We start from the raw sequence: 21,275 nt of genomic DNA on the forward strand, positions 1-21,275 counted from the left end.
AAGGATTTCCAATTGCTTGCATCTTGCTCTCATGTGAAACACAGCTGAGGACATGCCAGACAAAAATGGAATCCTTCTTTTGTGCAATGTAAAAAATGCATGTTTTATTTCCCTTGGTAAAATGTCTATCCTGAGGAAATCCACTGTATTCTAAGGAGAAAATGGGCCATGAAGCAAAAAATAAAAAATAACCTCTGAATTTCAACTGTGTGCTATATTTGCTCTGGAAAAAAAAAAGGACTCAAATTGAAAAGATTAATAGTACATACTTGAGGGAAAATGCAAAATTCAAAACTTACCTTCTGTGAGGAGTTACTCCCATTCTACCTCCAAAATATAATTTTTAAGGTTTTTGTTTGCTTATATGTATTTGAAATATGTATAATATATGGATATTTTTGTTATATATTTTGGTTAGAAATTTGACAAAAAATTAACCACATTGTTCATTATTAAACCTAATTTGTGTTCCTCAGTTTTCTTTATTTCATGACATAACATTTCTATTTTGCCATATAAATGAGGTAGTAGTGTAAAGGAGTACTCTACCTGCCCTATGTAGTTAGATTACAAATGTCAAAACAGTATTCATAGCCTTAAATAGGTCATCTTAAGTAGAAATAACTGAACTTTCTTAAAATTTATTAAATGATATATCAGCAACCTTCATGAGAGGTGAGGTAATGATTTTGCCTTAAATTATTAGAGGTGAATAATGTATAAAAGAAGAGTTATTGCTGACTGTATTAGCAATGGATGTGTTATGTTTATGACTTTGGGGATTTACAAATTCCTTTTGTGTACCAGAACCATGATCCAATGGAATAGTTTTCAAACTTCTGTTAGCTTTAGCGTTGCCTATTTTGAGATGTTAGAACATAGATTGCTGCCCTCACTTACTACTTTGAGTTTATGATTCAGTAAGTGTGAATGGGGCCCAAGAATTTGCATTTCTGACACTCAGAAGATGCTATAGTTGCTAATCCTGGAATCACACTTGGAGAATGACAGTCTAATAGATTATTGCCACAGGTTAACACTTGGTAAATTTCCCAACAGTTATTTGTAATTTATATATCAAGATAAAGATATTATATATTTGAAATCCTAAAATTTGAGGAGAATGCATAATGAAAGATCAAAGTTACTTAAAATAAGATAATCAGTGGTATTCTGGACAATATCTTAAAATTTTGCTTTGAAGAGTCTAACCTATTTTGAAACTTCCATATCATGCATAAGTTTTTGATTACTTAAAAAAACTGTTTTGAAATATGCAATGGTATACAAACTTCAATCTGCATTATTCAATAGATGTAGAAAAAAGTAGAATCATGGTATAATGAGAAAATATTATTGAGGTAGAAAACTTGCAATTATTGAACCTGTTACTGTGTGTAACAACAAAGCTGTTACCACATATTTAGTATACCTGGGAGCTGAATTATTTGAGGGAAGAATATAAACATTGACATCACATCTCATCCTATGACTATCATGCACTACTCCTGGTTTTAATATCATTATCAATGCACCAGTTAGATAACAACATATTTAATAATGAAACTTTATGTTAGACATCAGGGAATACCACCTCTACAGATAGTTGAAATAGCTGGTTATCAATATTATGACTGAATGATATCATGTAGCACCCCTTATTCACAACTAAAATTAATAAGATGAAAATAAAAGGTGCAACTACTGGGACCCTATTTTTATCATATGTTATATTCTCATAGTTGGTTTCTAGCATTATTTTGTTAAAATATACTTAAAAGAAATATTAAAATAGAATAGCAGTGTTTCATGCATGGGTTTGGAATACAATATCAAATCAGCTATTTTTTTTTCTAGAGAAGAGAACACACATTAATCTGAGAGAATTGATAACCTACTATGAAATCTGAGAAAGGGCCTAGGGTTCAAACACACAAAATGCAGTTCAGAACTTATAGAATTCAAGAAATTATTGTTTTCGATCAGAACAACTTTCAAAGTGTGTTGTGTATACACTGGGGAGGAAATTCTTATGGGAACTTATTATATGTTCTTTCATTTCAAAACAAATAAGCAAATAGCTTCTTCAATGAAGGAGCTGAAAGACTTTGTGCTCCCCTCAGTGCTACCCCTAGGAATACCACAGCAATACTTCTTCCCAGAGGTAAATTGCACTCCTAAATTTGTGATCTGTTTGTAGTAAAGTAACATAAAATAATTGCTAATGCAATAGGATGGGGGAATGATTTGTATTTTAGCTTTCATATATTCATAAGTAAAACCTCTAAAATTCTTAAGAGAAAATAGTAAAAATAACCAGAATTATTTGAACATTAATTTTAATCCTAACTCTGCCATATATTGGCCATGTTTTGGGGCAGATAATTTCTAATTAAGACATTTAGTTTCTTCATCCACAAAATAAGAAAAAAATGTTACCTATATATTTTACTAAATTAGATATTATTTTACAATCATCTAATACAGCTGTATTCCCCTCTGGAATTGTCTTGCATTCTACCTTGAATATGTATTTCTTACTTTACCCTAAAAGACATCTCTTCCTTGAGATAGTCCACATTCTCCCTTGAATGTATATTGACTTTCTTAAATAAATGTTTGCCTCCAAAAAGAAAAAAAAAATTATCTAATGCTCTGTTTGTTAAGATGGGGATGATTTAAATGGGAGGCACATATATAACTCTTATGATGAATAAGATAAGGAGATAGTTATAGTATGACTGTCTGCCAGCCACTCTTCTAGTTGTCCCTGAACCTGACATATTAGAGAGCTGTTGATGTGTAAGTAGAGGCAAACTACAACTAAAAAATGCTCGTGTGCAAATAAATAGACGTATAAGAAAATATAAAATATATTTGAGGGAAACATGTTGATATGTTAGAAATAACAGGATTGCAGGCAAGTGTTGGACATGGTTGCAGCCTCATCTGAAGACTCAAGTGGGGTGGGAATAGGAAATCAACTTGATACCTTGTTGGCAGGGTTGTTTCCTCACCACGTGAATCTTACCACAGGGCTTCCACATAACATGGTAATTGGCCTCTTTGAAACAAAGGATCTAGAAGAGATAGGTAGAGAATTTGCAAGATGGGAACCACTGTGCTTTTGTAATGTTATCTTGAAAATGACATCCCATCACTTCTGCTGTTTTCTATTTTTTATAAGCAAATCAGTAAATGCAGCTCTTACTCGAATTCAGAAGGACACGAGTACTACTAAGTAGACATTATAGAGTGCCATCTAAGGGCTGCCTACAAGGATATCCATATACCTCAAATGTACCTAAAATGGAATTATTTACTAATTGCTGGATTTACTCTATACCCACTGTTCTTGACTTCCATCATTTCTAATGCCATTTATGTATGTTGTGTTCCAAGCTAGAAGCTTATGGGACACTATTAATGTCTTCCACACTTTTCACATATATTTAGTTGGTCATCAGATTCTTTTCTTTCAGACATTTTACTTAATCATGGCATCTCATCTTTGTGCATTTAAGACACTTAATCAATGCTTGCTTTAAGCTATTGCCATTGTCTGCATTATGCTTCTCTTCATCTCATCAGTATTCATTTAATTAGAGTTTCTTCCCTCAAACTAAATATATTCATGAATTCTGTTGCTTAAAGGCTTCCATTGTTTTCACTACTTGTAAGATTATATCCATTATCTTAATTTTGGCATATCAGTCCTTTACAATATGGTCCATAGCAAACTGTCTACTGCCACTTTCCAATCTCATAATTCACTCAATATAGAGATACTTAAACTCACAGCAAAGCATGTCCTCATTTGATATGTAGTAGCTTTTCCTAATTTCTTTCTTTATCCTCTTTCTTATCTGACAATCACATTCAATCATTCACCCCAGGACTCAACCAGGATGTCATCAGTGAATCTTTCCCAGACTCCCACATTCATCGCAATCTGTGAACTTCTTTAGGTTTCAGTACATTTCTATGATGCCACTCCATTCACTGGGTCATCAGTTATGTTAACTCTTTTTTTCTTTCTATACTTTCTAGGATAAAGTCCAAGAATTATTAATTTTGAATTAAAAGTTTTGAATAGTATACCAGTTGACATTCTTTATAGATTGAATGAATAAATTATTCCTCATTTAAGTTATTGTGAGTAATTGCATCATATCTAAGACAGGGAAATATTTGAAATATAGACATTCCAAAGAGGGGTGATAAACAAGATAAGTGTTTGATTTTGGTTTATATTAGGGACTCACATATTTAGATGTAATAAAAGTTATAATAATACTTAACACTTGTTGAGATAACATGTTGCTGAGTTTTCTTTCAAGTGCTTTGCATTTAATAATTCATGTATTCCTTGACAACAACACTACTAATAAGATACTTCCATGATTATTGTTTTACACATGACTAAACTAAATCAAGACAAATTTATTAAGGTTAAAAAATAAAGCCAAAACAAACAAAAAATTCTGATTGTGATAAATGGATGATAATTATGAAACAAAAGGATTAGCATTTACACTATCATATAAAACTACTTTTAAACATTTCCTCCTTTAAATACCAAGATATTAGAACACTGGAAGAACTTTGGAAACTTAAGAGAGGTTAAGGAGAAAAAGAACTTGAAGGAATTAGATAATCGAAGTAAAACAAGTAGTTAATCCATGAGTACTTTGTAGAATATTATAGCATACAGCAATGCTTCCAGGCAGGAATGGTGGGCATCCAGGACATCTCTATCAACAATGTCCTGAGAATCATGGAAGAAGGGTATTTGTACTGTATGGAGTCATAGAAAGTGTTTCAGAATGGCAATTATTAGTTGTTTATTTTTAGGGGAATTCTTCCAAAAGTGCATAATATAATAGTCTATGATAATATTTTTCTCTTTATTAGTTAGAAAATATATCAACATGGATAATTTGATAAAATATAAAGTTAAGTGTAAAACTTTTTAAAAGTCCTCGGAAGTACTGTCTAAAAGTATACGTTACATTGTTTATTTTATGATGGCTTCTTCTATTATTTGTTTTATGTTTATAATATAAAAATGTAAAATATAGACATTAGTAATTGGAAAGACATCATGGCATGTACTCTTGTCTTTCATATAAATTTTTCTGTGAAATAGGAAAACAAATTTTCATCAGATTCTGAAAAGCCTGAAGTTAAATTGGAAGGTCAACAGTCTTACATGTATTTTAAAAAATAAAGTAATGAAACAAGATATAATTAATATCTCAAATTTTATTAATATTAATAGCAGCTGATGTGCTTTAAGTAAACTTACTTATTATGAAAAAAGTAATTCCATTTCCAATTTTATAAAGTATCTCTATACAAAAGGGTATGTTTCTCAATTTTATTAAAAATAAGTATATTACTAGAGCAGAAATACCATATATGATTGACTTTTCTTTTGGCTATCTTCTTCCTTTAATTACTCTTAATCTTATTTAAATTTTTAAAATATATTTCAAACAGCAATTAACAAATATACAATGTAAAATACCAAAATAAAACAAAAAATAGCATAACTCACACTCTGAGCTTAGTGTTTCCCATAAGTTTGACTTATCTTTTCTTTAGCATGGCAGTAAAATAATTTTATAATGAGATCAAAATATTTAACTAGAGTCAATAATTTTTATACTGTATGAAAAATACATCTAGTTGTTGGTAGCACTATTATCTGTCTGAATAAATTCTTTTGTTTCAATGCCAGTTTTACTGTTGAGGTTGTGTGAAGATTACCAGTTCTATGGTTAATATCTAAATATGACCACAGGGTATCATCAAGACATCTATTTGATTAAAAAGTGGCTTACCATAAAGATGTTAATATGTGTAAGTGTTTCTGGGAGTTTGGGAGACACTATGTCAGTTTTCAGAGAAAGTAAAAATGACAATATTTGGAAGATAATATGCTGTTTTAGAATGTGTGTGTGTGCTCATATATGAATAATTGAGTAAATATAAGTATTCCTATTTTGTGCTGAATATTTCTCCTGTGTGTTTTAGGCTAGTGCTTCCATTTTAATGAAATCATTCTATGAGTAGTCTGTACCTATTAGGAAAGAGAAAGTTGAATTTTTTTTCTCTGATACAAAGATAAAGATGATAAATACAGTCAAATTCTGAATTCAATTTTAGATATGTTAATTTTTTATAAAATGTTTTTTTCATTATACATAAGAACATTAATAATAACATATTCAAGAGTCTTAACAAATTCCTGTTAAATAATGAAGCAAACTACCCATTCTGTGGCTGACACTAGTTGACTGGGTAGCATATGGCAAGTCACTTAACCTCCATGACCTTAATTTTCTTATTTGCAATGGTAAAGAGTTGCATGAAAGCTCCTTATCTATGTTTCTATTAATTTTAGACATGTTCTTTAATCCTGATATTTTCAGTAATAATGTAAGAACATTATTACATTCCTGCCATTGTAAATTAAACTAAAAGGACTAAAAATCTTTTCGATTCACATATTCTATTTGTCTCTACATTTCAATAAGTAAGCATACCTGTCATCTGGCATTATTTATAAAATAAACTTATTTGAGTATCCATTTTCTTTTACCTCATAAATAGAGCCTGCCAGTAGAATGATAATATTAGAAATTGAATCTCAAGTCCAAAACACACAGGGAAATATTTGTCAGAAAACAGGGACATTCATCTTTTACACATTTATATTCTCTCTCTCTCTCTCTCTCTCTCTCTCTCTCTCTCTCTCTCTCACACACACACACACACACACACACACACACACACACACATTCATTCAATAAAACCTGATTGTTTTCTTAAATGGCCAATTAAAGATAAAACATTTTATGTTATATATCCAAAGCATTAGTTAAACATTTCTTTCATCTCAGTGCTATGTTTTATGCTGGCCTTTTTACTTCCTGGAAAGAGAGACAACATATTTCATGTTTAATGAGTAGTTGATGTCATTCTGTTTCAAAATTCTCCAATCTACAACATGTGTTGTTCTCACTTTTGAAATGGAGACCTTCTTAAGTAACAGCCAGTGGGACTGTATAACGTAACCCAGGCCTTTAGAAAGTCTTATTTTATAATCCAGAATTGAGATAACTTTGATATTGAGAAATTTACAATTTGAAAAGTATGTTATCCATACACCATATATATTCCCTGTGGCATTTGCTTTTGTAATGAAGGAGAAGCTAAAACTTGGACTTGAAGTGTTTTTGATAGAAAATAGGCTCATATACAATAATCAAGGCAAAGGATTAAATGCAAGCATTCTGATTATTTGAAAAATTGATGGCAATCTTATTGCAAACATCTATAGTTCAGTCCCAGGAAATCTCATTAATGTGTTAGTCCCTTTATTTTGCTGCTGAATTTGTTGACAGATAGTAATTGGGTCACTGTATTGAAAAGCCCCACGTAAGCTCAGAATTCTCTGTGTTGGTTGGCATGACAACCATACTGGTCGATTAAACATGCTCAGAAATTGGGAATCTGGGCTTCTCAGAAGCTGGTAACTGGATGAAGATAGAAACAGTTAATTGGGCAGAACTTTTTGCCTCAAATGTGTTATTATATAATTATTTCTGTAGCATCAATAAACTAAATTCACATTACATATAAAAGCTAAATTCTTAAAAAAATTCATTTGGGTGATTACAAAATGTAGTTTTGTATTTACCTGAAATTTAAGAAAGAAAGGTTGAAATTGCCTTACACAATTAATTCACTCTATTAGGAATAATGCTAACATTACTCAGAACAAATATAATTGCTATAAATGGTAATATCTGTTTAGCTCTTTTCCTTTATAAACCATTATGTGGAGGGCATGGCAGATGATATCTGCAGATGGCATATGGAGGCATATTGGCACACAGGCACAGTATTTGCTGGCCAGTATTGCCATAGCCAAAATTAGGGACTAAGAAGATGGTGAAAGAACAGATCATTAAAGGGAGAAACAGAGTCATATCAAGATTGGAGGTATGGCTCACTAGTATCTTTTATCTCCTATGTTTAAACTCTATATCTTTGACTTATAGATAGCTATTAATATAAAGGCAAAATTTAGAGGTGGTAAATTAAAACAAGTTATTACGGTTTCTTTTTTTTCTTTGTTTCCTCTTTCATCTTCTTGGATTTTCAACACCTTAGATAACAGTCAGGGGTAAAAGAAAAAGGAATTGACTATCTGGCAAGTGTTGTAAAGACAAAATAAACTGGACATAAGGTATTTACTATTTCTGCAATTCATTTAGAAGCCAGGACAATCAATATGTGAGATAAATAAAGGGAGCATATTTAATTTTATTCCTTCTTATTGATATTCCTATAAAAATCCAAATACAGATATTTTGATTAAAATAAACATATGTATATCAACTATAAAAAATAAATATTTTAAATAGACCAAGTTCATTCCAAAGATTTATTGCTAAAATAAATTGTAAAGATCACTTTCCATTGTAGTATTTTTGTAATCAATAGGTTTTACTGATTATCTTTCTTCAAAGGAAATTAACTATGTTGAGTTAAGGAACTAATTAGTGATAGAACTGGACCTAAACCCCTTGGGCCACATGCAAATGCAGACTCTTTTTATAGTACCAGGATTAGGTGTCTTCTAATCCCACTACCTTCCAGGTTGCAGGCAAAGCACAATAATCCTGAGTCCATGAAATGTTCATTTAATATAAATAACTAAAACAACCCTGTTGGTAAAATGAGTTTTATTTTTTAATGAGTTTTCTTTTCTTTTTTTTTGGTCATAGTTTCTTGTCTGGAACTGTGGCTCCAATTTATTGCTGCACACATTTGTTTTTATTTGTGTTTAATTTTGAGATAGCCATATTAATATCTTTATGATATTTAAATATCACTTTTGACCATTCACAATTGCAGAAAGATAGGGTTAAATATTTATCATGTCTGATATTTGAAAATTAATTTCTAAAAAATAAAATCAACTACTGGATTTTATTACCCTATAATACTATAGATAAATGATTCAGTAAAATCTTCATTTTTTTGCCATGCAGATAGTTAACAGTGATTAAATCTAGCTTCGGTTTGGTTTAGTTTGAATTTTCTACTTTAGGGGTTTAGGGCTTAGCTCATCTTGTGTTTGCATCTGTTATGATATTTGATTGAGGCTTTTCAAGTACTGGGACTCAAAAATATTTCTGCTATTTCTGTTCATGAAAATGAACTGAATATTCATTCCCAATTTAAATATTTTTTTTGATTAAACAATTACTAATTTTTCCTTGATTTCGGTATTGAAAACACATGGTTTTTTTTAAGTTTCCTCTTGTTTTTCTCAGACATACCCATTAAAAAAACTTTGCCTTTATTCTGTTTTGTTGTTTCTTTTTCTTCTACCCATGGACTTTTCTCCTTTCTCTTTATGTTTTTTTCTCTTGTCTGTCTTGGTGTTTCCTTTTCAGATGCATCCTCTCTCTCTCTCTCCATCTTCTGCTTGCTTTAACTACATTATCACATGTTAATGAATATCTACAAAAGAACAAAAAGAGGGTGGAGGAGGAGGGTGAAAGGGAGAGATGTGCTGGGAAAAGAAGAATTGAGATGAAGGAGAAGAGTGTGGGTAGGGAAGATGGGGGCAAAGGGCGAGACAATGGAAAGGAATGCTCTTTATGTAATCTAAAATTTCTCAGTATGTAATTATATGGGACATATTTACATTTTTATTAGATTAGTTAATTTATTCATTACTTAGTAAGTATATGAAGAATACCCAGTGTGTGCAAACTTTCATCAAATTCTTGGGTATATAATAGTTAAATACAAAACAACCAACCAAGCCCAGTCTTTATGGAGCCCATATTCTAGGGGTTAAACATTAAAATGGTGCTTTGTATTGTTTTTTGAACATCCTTATCTCAGCAGAATAAAAGGAACAGCTTTTTCAAAGAAAACCATGTCTTGCATACCATTAAATTTCTTTGGCTATGAAGAGTGATGTCAGCAGAGCAGATGGAGACATGGGTTCAGATTTGAATCTGAATTAGAATTTCTGCACTTGTAAAATATCAACAAGTGTGTGATCACTGATGATATTGGTAATGAGGAGACCAACCTAAAAGTGATTATAAATTGAGAACCCACTCTAAATTTAGAGATTAGAATACAACACTGTAACAAGCAGCAAGATAGGAAAGAGAACTTGCCAAAAATCAGATGTTGTGTTTGAATCAAGGCAGAACAGAGGACAGAAAGGAGGGAGGAAAGAGTATCCCCACAGTCTCATGAAGACTGACAAGGCAAGGTCATGGGTGACTTTGGTGAGACCAAAATCAGATAAATCTTGTTTTTTTCAAGGGATGGGGATTACTGGGGATTGAATTTAGGGCACTTGACCACTGAGCCACATTCCCAGCCCTATTTTGTATTTTATTTAGAGGCAGAGTCTCACATAGTTTCTTCCTGCCTCGATTTTGCTGAGCTTGGTTTTGAACTTGTGATCCTCCTGTCTTGGCTTCCTGTGCCACTGGGATTACAGGCATGTGCCACCGCTCCCAAGCCCTCAGATCAATCTTTGAGTAAATCTTTTCTGCTGTGTTTTTATGTATCTCATATAAATTAAATATATTATTAAAGCTTTCAGATATATTTTAATACCTGACATGTCACATTCCATAGAAAAGCATGTTCATTATGTTTTTGTATTGTTTGATCTTTGTTAACGTAAGGATTTGAACATGCACTTACAACAAGGGCGAAGAATCAGAAATAAGAAGGGTAAATGTAACAATGAAAGAAAAAAAGAAGGAAACCTTCCCAAATGATAGGCTAAAAGGGAACTGGCAGAGGGAGGTCAGTTGTGGGAGGCGATGCCAGCTAGAGAGTGGCTGGAGAGGTTAATAAATGCTTTTAGAGATGACCACAGATGTCTTCTCCCCCTTTCTTATTTACAGAATCAAGTTTAGGTTTGTTCCCGGAACACAAAGAAGGAAGGCTCATTATTTGTGTGTTTGGTCTCACATTTTCTGTTGGAGAAGGAGCAGTGGTGTCTAATGGATTGCAGGATGAGAGGTTGAAGTGGGTGGTGGTGGGGGCCAGCCCAGCATGAAGTCGGTGAAATGAAAGAACACAATTGATTCCAGGGAACAAGGAAGGAAGAAGTGATAGGGCACATATCCCATTAGTTCTGAAGGAGAAGTCAAGGTTTAGATTTGAGATTCTTTTATTTGCATGAGTGATAGGAAGAAAAGATGTTGAGAGAAACAGGAATGACATAAGAAGGTGGCAGGTCTGGAGCAGAGATGTCTTGTAGCTATTTTGAGTTTAAAATGATATCATGTGGTGATGACACTAGGTGACAGGAAATGAGGGACTGAAATAAGTAGAGGGGGCAAAGGCCTGGGAGCACCCACCTAGAGATTTCTCTGAAGCACAGATAAAAGATTCAACATTGAATCTTTGTAGATAGCCACATTTAGGTAATTGGAAGAAGGAGAGCCAGTAAAAGAGAAGGAAACTCTGGATCAAATGCTGACTGCCACCAGTGTGCACTTTCAGAACTACATCTTTCTTGACCTGCAAAAAATAGGGTGTTTAGTGTATCTACCTGACATTCTTAAACATTCTGGATCCATACTGTTAATGTCTGAGTAATTTTTTTTTCTTTCACAATGTCTCTAAACCAAAAGAAATACTGAACACTTTTAAGAGATGTCAGTGTGTTTGGGGCTGAAAATTTAGAATACTCAGTAGTATCCTGAGAGTATGCAGCAACACTGTGAAAGAGCTTGGGTGTCAGGTCAGAAACAATACATTTGTGCTCTGCTTTCTCATATCTTTTACATCTTTTCATGTCAGGATGTATATTGCATGGTATAATTGCTTGTGTCATTTTCTGTCTTTCTTGATGAACTGAATCTGCAAACTACAAGAGGAGAGGACCAGTGTCCATCTTGTTCATGATTTCATCCATTGTGCCTAGCAGGGTAATTGGTTTGTAGCAGGTGTTCAATAATTAGTTGCTGCATCAATCCAAATTATGAGTCGGGTAATCTAGTCATCATATACAGTGGTGATTTGTCTGCATATATTTTTCAAACTCTAAATTAATTTCTGGCATATTGCTTTTAGTGGAAATTATCCTTAATTGTCTACATGAAATCTGTTGATAACGTATAAGTAATATGCATAAACGTGCTTAAAAATTGTTTTTTAGTTCTGTGTAAGAGGATCAGGAGAGGCAACAAAGCAGTCAATTTGGGTAACCGTTAAGGGATAGATGAGGTAGAGATGAGAATAATAACTATAACCAAAATTAAAATTCAGATAATGCAGTTATTTCTTTTGTCTTCTCAGTAGCTGTATAAGGTATGATGCACAACAAAATATCTCCAAAGTTAGTGGTTTAAGACAACATTATTTTTAATCTCTTCAAAGTTATGTGGGCTTTCTGATTCATTCGTTGGCTCCCTGTGGTATTAGCTGGGATAACTACAGTCCTCTGAAGGTTTAATTGGGCTGGACAGCATAAGGGGTCTCAGTTGATGCTGGCTGGTGACTGTGAGCTCAGCAGAGATCTTGTGCCAAAACACCTATATGTGAACTCTGTGGAACTTGGACTTATCACAGTATGGATGCTGGACTCTGAGACGGAGCAAATCCAGGGCAAGTGTTCTTAGAGACCTGGGCAAGTGTTCTTAGAGACCTAGGCAACTGTCACAAAGCTTCTTATGATTTAGCTCTGGAGACCAGAGAACTTTATTCCTGCCACGGTGTCCTTGCAAAGGCAAGTCACTAAAGCTAACCCACATAGGAGAGGCTGGGGCTGGGAATTAGACTCCATTTTTAATGTAATACCATGAATACACAGGGAAGAAATGAATTGAGAGTGGCTATCTTTGGCTATGTAGCGTATGTCCATACTATTATTATTATTTTTTTAAATTTTAGAAATGAGAAGATGGATTTATGAAGAGATCGGTAACTTCATTTTGTAGGTTGTTAGTATAGAAGCTAGGACTCAGACTCAGAGAATTTGCTCTCAAAGTCTGTGCTCTTATATTTTCAACCCAGTACTGCCTCCTACTCTAGTAAGTCTCTCTCTCTCTCCACACATGCACACATATATCCACACCCCCACATACTCTGTCCTATTTAGAGTTCACCATGTTTATGATAATGGAATAATACTTCACTTTTGCATTGTTTATATTAGTGTTCACATTTATTATTTCATTTACTCAGGTACTGAATTTCAGTGGTTTAATTTTGAAATAATTTCAAATGCATTGCAAAGACAGTCTAGAAAATTCCAGTACACACTCCACCCAGCTTCCCCTTATGTAACCATTTTACATTTATTAAAACTAGTAAAATCGATATAATAAGGGTGGGGGCTGTGGCTCAGAGGTAGAGCGCTAGGCTACCATGTGTGAGGCACTGGGTTCGATTCTCAGCACCACATAAAAATAAAATAAAGATGCTGTGTCCACCTATAATTAAAAAAAAATAAATATCAAAAAATTGATATAATAATCTCCAACCAACTATAGACTTTGGGGTTTCCTAATGTTTTCTACTCATGGTATTTGGTGCTTTATGATCAAATCCAAAATACTATGTTGCACTTAGTCATATACCCTTAGCCTCCTTCCATCTGTCACAGTCTTTCTATCTTTCTTGTCTTACATGACCTTGCTACTTTTGAAGCATATTCCTCAAATACTTGTTGAATTTCTTTCATATTGTGTTTGATATTTTGTCATGATGAGATGGAGGTTGTGGATTTGGAGGGGGAATGCCTAACTCATGATATCAAATCAGGAAGTTTGTATTATCATCATTTCTTGCTGGTGATGTTAATATTGACCACATAGCTGAGGGCTGCCTATCATGTTGCTTCACTGTGATTTTTTTTTTCCTTTCCATACTATACTTGCTAGAAGTGAATCATTAAGTCCATTTGAGTCCACTCTACCTTACCTTAAAAAACGTAAATTAACCTCCACCTTCTGGAGGAAAGACTATCAAAAAAAAAAAAAAAAAAAAAAAAAAAAAAACTGTGGATCTGTGTTACAACAGTAATTAATGTATATTTCAGGTAAATGATCTAAGCTATACAAATATGATGTCTTTCATAGAATGAGTTTGAATCTCTCTAGATTAATCCTTATTTTTTACCCCATATTTGAACTTTTTTATTTTTTAATTTGTTCTAATTAGTTACACATGACAGTAGAATGCATTTTGACACATTGTGCACAAATGGAGCACACCTTCTCATTCCTCTGGCTGTACATGGTGCAGAGTCACACTGGTAGTGTAGTCATACATGTATGTAGGGTAATAATGTCCATCTCATTCCACTGTCCTTCCCACCACCACACTCACTCCCCTCCCCTTATTTCCCTTTGCCCAATCTAAAGCTCCTTCATTCTTTCCTATCTCCCCTCCACCATTATTCATCAACATCAGCTTATCAGAGAAACATTTGACTTTTGGTTTTCATGGGTTTGACTTATTTCTCTTAGAATGATATTCTCCAGCTCCATACATTTACTTGCAAATGCCATAATTTCATTCTTATTTAAGGCTGAGTAATATTCCATTGTGTTTATATACCACATGTTCTACAACTATTCATCTGTTGAAGGGCATCTATGTTGGTTCCATATTTAGCTATTGTGAATTGAGCTGCTAATTAACATTGATGTGGCTGTGCCACTGTAGTATGCTGATTTTAAAAGTCCTTTGGGTATAAACCAAGGAGTGGGATAGCTAGGTCAAATGGTGGTTCCATTCCAAGTTTTCTGAGGAATCTTCATACTACTTTTCATAGTGGTTGCACCATTTTTTAGTCCCACCAGCAATGTATAAGTGAACCTTTTCCCCTACATCCTCACCAGCACTTATTGTTGCTTATATCCTTGATAATTGCCATCCAGATTTGAACTTTTAATTGTAAATTCATTTTTATAATTATTTAGTACTTTTGCTGGTAAATGCTACAATATAATGTGTGTGTCAAAATGGGAACAATTTAATAATGTAAATTGTTCTTATCAATCTATATGAATCCTACTATAGTCTATTTATCTGGTAAATTATTAAAGATTTAAAATATACAGTTCACAAAATTATATTCATACTTAAATGTTCAATTTATTAGCTCTGCCTAAATGAATCAAATCAAAATGTATGTTCCTCTTATTTAAATATGTCAAAGCATATCATTTGGCACAATGAATAGTAGACTTTAATATTGTATCGATAACAAGATAATTCCTGATTACTTAATAATTTATGTTTACATTTAGAATCATTACTATTACAGTAAAGGAAGACAATTATTATTACTTTGTAAGGAAATGAAGTTAATTCAAAGCAGTTTCTCATTTTAATAAGTAAAAGACAAGTAGAAACAACTTAAATAAGCTATTTCTAAGCTAGAAAAGTTTGAAAATAATTCAGAAGTAATATTATGCTGAGTTATGTTTCATGTTTTTTCATAACTTATGACAATGCATTATTTCAAAGCACATTAGAGACATGGATATTGACAGTTATGCATTGATTTTAGCCAGTGTATTGACAAAAAAGTAAACTTAAATGTATATTTTAGAATAATAGTTATTGAATTATCTATTCTGTATAGACTATTAGTTCAAACAATTACACTGTACATTAAAAGATAAATGAGGATAATTATTTTCACTACTAGCATTGACATTTATTAATTAATTATACCTTAATATAATTCTCACAAATAATGTAATTTACAATATTTTAATGTAAATAGTTCAAATGTGGAAGGTAATACCAACTTAGGAATTACTTCCATAGTTGCAAACATTCTTACTTAATGAAGTGCTGTTTCTTGTTTGGCTTGTCCTTCTACTGGTCAATAAACTATAATTAATTGCTATAGAAGGGAGAATATAACAGCACTTGCATTTTATTAATTTGCCACATTGTATAACAAAGAACCATCAAGAATAGAATTCTAATGCATTGCTCTCATTTCAAAAGAACATTTGACTTTGTAGGGCAGGGAGACATGGGTGAGAATTTGTACCTTACAGGACTGGATATGAAAACTGAGTTTTCATCCATTTGGAATTTCAGGGATCTCATATAATGGCAATTTTTGTGGTAAGAAGGATGTCTATTATTTTGAAGGGTAAAAGTGGGTGGTAATGTCTTAACAAATTTCCAAGGTGGGTGAGGAAGAATAATTTTTGTGAAACACAGAATATTCTCTTTTTCTTTCTAGGGGTATCAGGGAAAATGGTCTTCAAGATAAAATTTGGGTAAGATGATTGGAAGATGTTAGCCAAACATTTTAAACCCTAAATAGAGGAATTTGACAATAATAAAAATGATGATGATGATGATAGCTGGCACATATTGAGCCTTTCTGAGGTCTGGGCTTGCAGCAATCCAATGAGATAGATTCTATCTTTATTGGTGTTTCAAGACTTGCTCCTTTTCTCATGATCATTCTGCTATCTGAGCTTTGAGTCTTTATGAAGGGAATATGTTGTTGTGATGTAGTACTTTAAAAAAATAAGTTCAGAAATGTATATGGAAAAGGAGATTTGAAGTCAGCATAGAAGTTGTTGCAGTACTTTAGTTATCTCTTTTAGAATTAAATTGTTACTAGAAAGATAAGGATGTAATGAGATTAGACAGTTATTAGCTAACTGCCCTAACAGGACTTCATGGCCAATTTGATATAGAGGGAATAAAAAAGGGAAGGACACATGGTTTTGACCTTAGGCAACCAGGTGAACTGTGAGCCTATCACTATAAATTAAATGGTGAATTTTCAGCAAAGGGTTTGCATTGGAGAGTTTTTGGCTGGCCACATTATAGGATAAGGCCACAGTTCTAAAACTGTTGAAATATAAAGGTGAATTAAATGAGATGTCAAGACTGTGAATGAAGAAATTGAACAGTTAGAAGTATGGGGTGGAGATAGCAGAGACAAAAAGGAAGGAATTGCTATGAAGACAGAATTCAGTGAATGCTCATGTTTAGAGAGGAAAGAATTGAAAACATCAAAGGTAGCAAATAATTGTATTGAAAATTATTGCTGGAAGGTAGTTCAGAAAAGAGGAGTTTAGGAGTTTCACATAATTGAGGTTGAGAAAGAAGTAATTTCAGATCCAGGAATGAGGATGTCATTAATTTGACCTGTGTTTTCTTCTCTGACTTTATCCTTCTTTCTATCAACACAACAAAATGAGGAGCAGTGGATTCTCCTTCCTTCTACTTCCTTCCCTCAGTTACTTAAGGCATCCAAACAGACTACTTGAATTCTTCAGGCCACTTCAGTCACTCGTAGGATATATAATTTCATTTTCTCACTAATGGGTATTACTTGAGTGGTGTTATTAAAACTAAAGAAATTAATGTGGTGGTAATCATTTTCATTTGATTTTGTTTTTGTTTTAGTTACTATTCCTAAGATTCCTTGCTTCATTTTTAGGTTGTTTACATGCATCTTTTAGTTCTTTCCTGGGTTTTGTGATGAACTATGTATCTCTTTGAGCATCTTTCCCTTCAAATTAATTGATCATATAATCTTCTAAGGCTTCTAAATTCCTCTACCACAGCTTTGTCTTTTATGCACATTTTATGATTCAACCTAATATGAGTAGTTAGAATTTAGGTTTTGGCTTAGTCCTACCCTTCAGAAATTTCTAAAGTAACCCCCCAAGCAAAAAAAAACCCAAATTATTATGGATGGCCAATTGAAAAGCCACTTACTTTGGAGATAGGGAAAACACTGGAATGATTATGATATTGGTTTTCTTACTTCTCTAAAGCTTTGTAGGATCCAGATATTGTGAGTATTATTTAGAAATTATTGTCTATTTTCAGAAATTTAAATTGTCTATCTTATTGATAAATACTAAATTATTAATCAAACACTAAAATTATTAAGACAAAATACCAAGTAAAGACGAAATACAATCTTGATTGTGCATGCATTGAATGTGACATATTTTATACACACTATTATACACTATTGATATGGTTTGGATGTATGTTCCCCACAGTTATGCACCAGAAACTTGGACCCCATTGAGGGGATATTAACTGGTGGTGGGGCCTTTAATCAAGAGTAGGGGCTTGTCTCATAGGAGACTGAGCAAGTCTGACCACTCCCTGAACTCTTGGGCTTCCTGCCTGGCCACATGATCTCTCCTTGCACATGTTCCCACCTTTGTGACGCCATCTGCCATGATGTGATGCAGCCACTGAAGCTCTTGCCAGAGCCAGCACCATGCTGTTTGCACTCTCAGCCTCCCAAACTGTGAGCTAGCTAAACCTCCTTTCTCTAAAAATTACTCATCCAAGGGTATTTCATTATAATAACAGTAAATTTATTAATACAGTTATAATTATTCTCACCACACCTGCATGCTAGCTGTTCATTCGACAGATACTTGTTGAGTGCCTACTCTCAACCATGCACTTGGAAAGAAAAAGAGACAGTTATTTTTCAGTTTTCTGTCAACAGAATGCAATCTCTTATTCTCTACAAAATTTAAATAAACTCCTATAATCTTTGTCATCTATAGACAATACATTAGAAGCATGACTTAATTTTAATAACATTAAATAAAAGGTACAACCTTATGATTGAACTAATTTATTTATGCCAATTTAAAATCCTGTTAGCAATTTTAAATACCTATTTATTTGGCATTCTAGTTAAAAATTGGTCATTACTAGTTATAAAATATGACAGCTAATCCCATAATTTATAAGTAGATTCAACAAATTTACTTATGGATTCCTGTGGAGAATATACCTATTGTCATAGTTTTATTAAGTCAATAAAGAAGGGAATATTCCATATCTTTCAATTGTATGTTTATAGAGAGAGAACCAACTGCATGTATAAAGTAAATTAATTTTAAAATATATTTTATTATTCATTGATGCATGCTATAATATATGGATGAAATGAGGCATGTTATTTTATTCACTATCTATTTAATATTAGGCAAACATTTATTTGAAAAGACTGAAAGGTTGGGGACTATTTTTCTTAAAGACAATTAACAAAACCCATTATATTAATAATCTTTAGTTAACATACTAAGTTTATTACTGGATCAGTTATTAAATGGCCAGAAATGGAATTCAAACCCCAAAGTTTCTTCCTCCAAAAACCATGTTTCCATAGCAACTTGCCTCACTGTCTTTCATTTACCCTCCTCCCTGCTGCAGTTGTCTCCCACCCAAGCATCTAGAGCTGTGATGACTGTAAGAATTAAATGGGGAATTGATAAATTTTATATTAATATATATATATATATATATATATATATATATATATATATATATACACACACACACACACACACACACACACACACACACTCTGTTTCTTTGCTGTTGGGAAAAAAATAGATTTTCTTTATGTAAGGGCTTGGTGTTGGAAATTGATTTGGGTCTAGAGGCCTTAACTACATGTGCTTTGTAGACTTAGCTCACAGTTGGTTTCAGCATTTCAATGCATACATATTTATTTTCCCTTTGTTCCCAAACCTCCACTTCTTTTATATATCTGTTACTTTGTACTTATTAAAATATATATTTTAAAAGTATCCTGTGGGTTGGATAAGTAATAACCTTTAGTAGGTAACCTTTAATAGAGAGAGTAAAACTTTGTTAGAAAATAAAATATAATATGAAACTAAGTATTATTGTAAGTAGAGATTCTTTGCCTATTCATGAAATTGATTTCCCAGGGCAGCTTCTTGGTCATTGCTAACCCCTTTCATGCTTCCAAGGTCAATGTTTGAATACATTAGAGACTGAACAAGTTAAAAGATGCTCAGAGATCCCTTGCACACCTGACTTTTTTGGCAGCAGCTCAAGTTTTGACATCATGAATCAGCACAGTTTGCTCTTTCAGATCTGAGCTTCTGGTACTCCTTCCTGATTCCCTTCCTCACATCAAGGTTGGCTAGGTCTTTGTTTGGAAGCCAAATGGCAAGATACATTTGCTCTTACTGTCAGTTACATGAAAAAGGCACAGTAACCTAATTTTCCATAAAATTTACATATAAATTGACTTAACACAGGGGGTAAGTCAGTTCAAAATGGGACACTTTTAGTATAGACTCCCAGTATAATATTGAATTGAAATTTTTATCTGAGAAAGTTTTATTAAGGCTTTTGCCATAGACCTCTTTGAAAAAGTCTTTTCTTATCAAAGTGTTATTTTAGTGTCCCTTAAAACAAACAAACAAAACAAAACAAAACAAAACCCCTCTGGTTTCAACTTCTGGTCATTTTTATGGTAATTCTCAAACCACAAATAAATAGTGACATCAGTTATATTGTGCCCTTGGAGTTTTATAATCTGAATGTTTCCTTGAACTTTAGTGTCAATTGATTGGTGTCTTTGGACATTTTTACTTTTGTCTCAGTTTCCTCTTCAGTATTCTAGTCCAATGTCAGTCTATACAAAATAAAATATAACCTTTCTCTTTGTGGTTCTATCTCACTAGGCTGATTTATAGATTTTTAACTTAGATTTCCCCAGGGTGTTGATTCACAGTGATAGGAAAAATGGCTCTATTGTAATAGATTTTTTACTCGGCTAATCTGAGATATATAAAAATATCTATATTTTTAGTGTATTTCACATGTGACTAGTTTTATATTAATTTGTGTATTTTTATATCACCAAAACATTTTTTTGATTCCTCTCTTTATATGGGTGTTAAATTTAATAACCTTTCAAAGGAATATGAAAATGAGGCATTTGGGAAGTAGGCTGCCATTTGCTTACTCTTTTCTATACCATCCAATTTGCCATTTTTTTTTCTCATTTGATTTTGAAATATAAAATGTTTGGTAGTAGATAGGAAAGGATTAAAAATTATTAAGATCTGAAACAATATTTGGGTGAATAGAAAAATCAAAATATTTTAGTGAATTCTTACATATGTATGCTAAATATCAAAATCCCTACTTTCCTTTGCCAGGTATGACTTTAGAGAAATAGCATTATAGACATGTTGATTGTTTTACATTGACTTTTATGTAGAATCTTACAAGCAGATAAAACACATTGTCTTTTCCTGTGGGTGTCTTTAATGGCTGCAAACTATGAATTGATGTGGGGTCCTCATGGTTTTATATCTGATTGACAGTAGAGATTTTTAACTTCTTGAAATTTTGTGACATTGATATTGTTTACTTGACATAGAGATATTTCTCTTAACCACAAATATTTT

General features: G+C 32.7%; 1 protein-coding gene across 3 annotated transcripts in view; it reads left to right on the plus strand.

Annotated features, from left to right (window-relative positions):
* Positions 1 to 21,275, plus strand: part of Gpm6a (glycoprotein M6A) — a 310,527-nt gene that overhangs the window by 177,735 nt on the left and 111,517 nt on the right. The window lies entirely within an intron of this gene.

The sequence above is a fragment of the Marmota marmota genome, unplaced genomic scaffold, assembly GCF_001458135.2.
Source record: "Marmota marmota marmota unplaced genomic scaffold, marMar, whole genome shotgun sequence".
Classification (NCBI taxonomy): Eukaryota; Metazoa; Chordata; class Mammalia; order Rodentia; family Sciuridae; genus Marmota; species Marmota marmota.